The following is a 4,259-nucleotide window of genomic DNA, read 5'->3' as shown; positions in this document are numbered from 1 at the left end:
CAATCAGAATAATTGTTCAGGACTTTTCAAAGATAACACTATTTTCGTACAGAAAAAATTGTAAAACTAAGCATAATCATTACGAAAGGTGTAATAATCGATTACAATGTATGCTTGCGGGCACCGTGATTAACATTTTGATTGTGTTCCCGACTAGAAATTTTTTCGTGATCCTTACCAGGGCCGGACCGGGCATACCCGATCTGGACCAGATAAGGTGTGTAACGCAGATGATGTACCTGGACCCGATCAGGAAAACCTTGTCGGGACCCGATCAGGAAAACCTTGTCGGGACCAGATCAGGCAAACCTGATCGGGACCAGATCAGGCAAACTTTATCAAGACCCGATCAGGAAAACCTTATCGGGGCCCGATCAGGAAAACCTTATCTGGACCAGATAAGGTGTGTAACGCAGATGATGTACCTGGACCCGATCAGGAAATCCTTGTCGGGACCCAATCAGGAGAACTATATCGGGACCAGATTCGGAATTCCTAATCGGGTCCAAATCAATCATCTGCGTTACATACCTTGGCTAATCCAAATCCGGTATGCCCGGCCCGGGCCCTTTCAGAAACAATCTTGTAAAAATTATTACACTATTATTATTATTGTAATTAAAAATATTATTTATTATATATTAAAAATTGTGTACACAGCAAAAAAAAAAATAATTTTTAAAAAAGTGAACAAAAAAAAGTTATTTTTTTATTTTCTTGTTTTTTTATCCTGGCTACTCTGTGGCCATCCCAATCTTTAGCATTATTTAGCACTGACGATAATGCTTGATGCAATTTGGTGTCAGGAATAATATCTTGATTTTTTTGGGATTTTTGTCTTACAGCAGCTAAAATAAAAAATTTTAATTAATTATGTACGTAATTAAATAAGTAATAAAAAAATAATAATTATAATTATGTATAAAATAATAACATATGATTAAGAAATAATTAATTAGTTGTCAACGAGAGTAATCCTGCAATATAAAATAACTTACATCCTTTTTATACAAGTGAAAAAATTTGTATCTTTGAAAAATTTTTTGTTTTGAGTTGCTTTTACCGCCACAAACGACAGTGCTACGTCTCTTGATATATATGCTCGAATAATATTACCCATGTTACGAGTAATGGTATTTTTTCCATCAAGACAATAGTATAAACGTTTATTCTGGAAAAGAAAATTTATTTTAATTATTTGTGATTATATAATTATAATGATGATATCAAGTATGACAACTTCAACATTGTCAGAGTCACTATATTAGATCTTTCTTATATTTATAAAATCAATATATCCTCAAAATTTCTTTTGGCTGTTCCTCCTCCAGACTATTTCCGCCAACTTAAATATTTCTGATTTTAAATAATACTGAAAATACTGAATAATTTTGAAAAAAAATTCATCAAAATCGGAGCTGTTATTGAGGACTCCTGACTAAAAACATATTCTGATGCGACTATAAGATGAATTTAAAACGAAAGATTTGATTATTACGCCAGTAAAATCTTACCAAAAAAACAGCTAAAATCACATAACGCGATGTAAAGGTACATTTTTGATTTGCAATTCCGACCCGTTAGGAGAGTGTAAAACCACATTTAGCAATCAAAAAAGAGGTTGTGCTACCGGCGTAATAAAATTTTCGGACTTTTTTCAGTTCAATTCAAAAACAATGAGCTTTTGGCAAGAATTGCTATTATCATTTGAAAAATAAACTAAATTTGGAACAATTTAAGCCGACCCACAGTTCCGTATGTCTAATACTTTTTGGGAGATGAAGCTTGAAAAATTTCAAAAAGATAAAATCAAATAAACAAAAGATTATCGTTAATTAATAACTTAATATTTTATACTAACCTTGTATGATTTACGGAATTAAACTTCAAAATGAAGCTTTAAACACAACACAAATTTATAAATAACCTAATTGTTTCGTTTATTCAGTTTTTTTATCAAACTTATAAATTTCACTTATAATTTATTAAAACTCTTGGTGTTAATGTACAAACTTGTTAATGTACATTTGTTGAATAGTTGACTTATATTTGTTATTTGTTAATTATTAGTCGGGTTTAATTAATAAAAGACCGCATGGATTTCATGATTTTTATTCAATGTCAAAATATCCTCTAACCTAACCTCATTCTACATTCTTATGCCTGGCCTACACGTGTACATATCATATATTTATGCCTGAGATATACTCTTGCCTGACACTTGTCACTTGTATATAAGTATATACATTTAAAGTAAACATACGATGAATACTTGCAAATAAACAGGTTTGTGTTTGTCTACATAAATGTTCTAAACAAAAATAATATATTCACATAAAGTGACCACATGTTTGACTATCCTTTAAAAAATATAATCTATCCAAAAAGGACAAGATTCAATTTTGCTTATATTACAAATTGATAATATTTATACTTCTTCAGGTGAAAAAAATATTACAATTACTGGGCAAACACTAGAAAAGAGAAAACCAATTTACAACTATCCATGTTCATCAGAATCATTAAATATGTGGAAAGTGACTAGAAGAGATTCCAATATTATCACTTGTTCATTAACTAACATTGAGAAAAAAATGATTTGTATTGACTTAACGTAGTTCCAGCATGGTATTTGCAGTTTCTATGTTAAAGCAATGGTACAATTTTTTTTTCGACAGAATTTAACGAAAAATTAAATTTAAGAATTTAATAATGCTTACTATTAATTAAATTTATTATTATTACTCTTATTATTATTTCACCAGACCAATTATATTGAACGATTAGATTCATTAAAATTTATATGAAAAATATTTTGAATTGAATTAAATTATCATTTATTCCATTATAGACAAATGAATTTTAATCTGATCTGATACAAATACAACCTAACTCATGGTATCAACATGGCATGATGTGAAACATGTCATATACTTGATAATCTTTTATATTATGATAACTGTATCTAGTCCTGATTCGGTCCTGATGCAGTATGCCTTACCATACTTGATTAAATTTTACATCAGGCTTTCCTCATCTGGTCCAGATCTGGTCCTGATGCAGTATGCCTTACGATACTCGATTAAACTATACATCAGGCTATCCTCATCTGGTCCAGACCTGGTCCTGATGCAGTATACCTTACCATACTTGATAAAATTTTAGATCAGGCTATCCTCATCTGGTCCAGACCTGGTCATGATGCAGTATGCCTTACCATACTTGATTAAATTTTACATCAGGCTATCCTCATCTGGTCCAGACCTGGTCCTGATGCAGTTTGCCTTACCATACTTGATTAAATTTTACATCAGACTATCAACATCTGGTCCAGACCTGGTCCTGATGCAGTATGCCTTACCATACTTGATTAAAATTTACATCAGGCTTTCCTCATCTGGTCCAGATCTGGTCCTGATGCAGTATGCCTTACGATACTCGATTAAACTTTACATCAGGCTATCCTCATCTAATCCAGACCTGGTCCTGATGCAGTATGCCTTACCATACTTGATTAAATTTTACATCAGGCTTTCCTCATCTGGTCCAGATCTGGTCCTGATGCAGTATGCCTGACGATACTCGATCAAACTTTACATCAGGCTATCCTCATCTGGTCCAGACCTGGTCCTGATGCAGTATGCCTTACCATACTTGATTAAATTTTACATCAGGCTTTCCTCATCTGGTCCAGATCTGGTCCTGATGCAGTATGCCTTACGATACTCGATTAAACTTTACATCAGGCTATCCTCATCTGGTCCAGACCTGGTCCTGATGCAGTATGCCTTACCATACTTGATTAAATTTTACATCAGGCTTTCCTCATCTGGTCCAGATCTGGTCCTGATGCAGTATGCCTGACGATACTCGATCAAACTTTACATCAGGCTATCCTCATCTGGTCCAGACCTGGTCCTGATGCAGTATGCCTTACCATACTTGATTAAATTTTACATCAGGCTTTCCTCATCTGGTCCAGATCTGGTCCTGATGCAGTATGCCTTACGATACTCGATTAAACTTTACATCAGGCTATCCTCATCTGGTCCAGACCTGGTCCTGATGCAGTATGCCTTACCAGACTTGATTATATTTAACATCAGGCTATCCTCATCTGGTCCAGATCTGGTCCTGATAAGGCTTACCGGATATGGCAAGCCTTATTCTATCCTGGTCCGGCCCAGATACATGATCTGGTTGAACCTTACTTACTTTCTACTCGGGTTAATGTGTTAAAATTTAACACACTCTTTATC

General features: G+C 33.7%; 1 long non-coding RNA gene across 1 annotated transcript; it reads right to left on the bottom strand.

Annotated features, from left to right (window-relative positions):
• Positions 1 to 682: 682 nt before the first annotated feature.
• LOC123300981 lies at positions 683 to 1,951 on the bottom strand. Its single transcript, XR_006535421.1, has 3 exons — positions 1,862 to 1,951; positions 999 to 1,171; positions 683 to 848 (listed from the first exon to the last, which is right to left on the bottom strand). It is a non-coding gene; the product is annotated as an uncharacterized LOC123300981 (long non-coding RNA).
• Positions 1,952 to 4,259: the final 2,308 nt, after the last annotated feature.

The sequence above is a fragment of the Chrysoperla carnea genome, chromosome 5 (genome assembly GCF_905475395.1).
Source record: "Chrysoperla carnea chromosome 5, inChrCarn1.1, whole genome shotgun sequence".
Classification (NCBI taxonomy): domain Eukaryota; kingdom Metazoa; phylum Arthropoda; class Insecta; order Neuroptera; family Chrysopidae; genus Chrysoperla; species Chrysoperla carnea.
The sequence above is the reverse complement of the archived record's forward strand: the minus strand, read 5'-3'. Positions and strand labels throughout refer to the sequence as shown.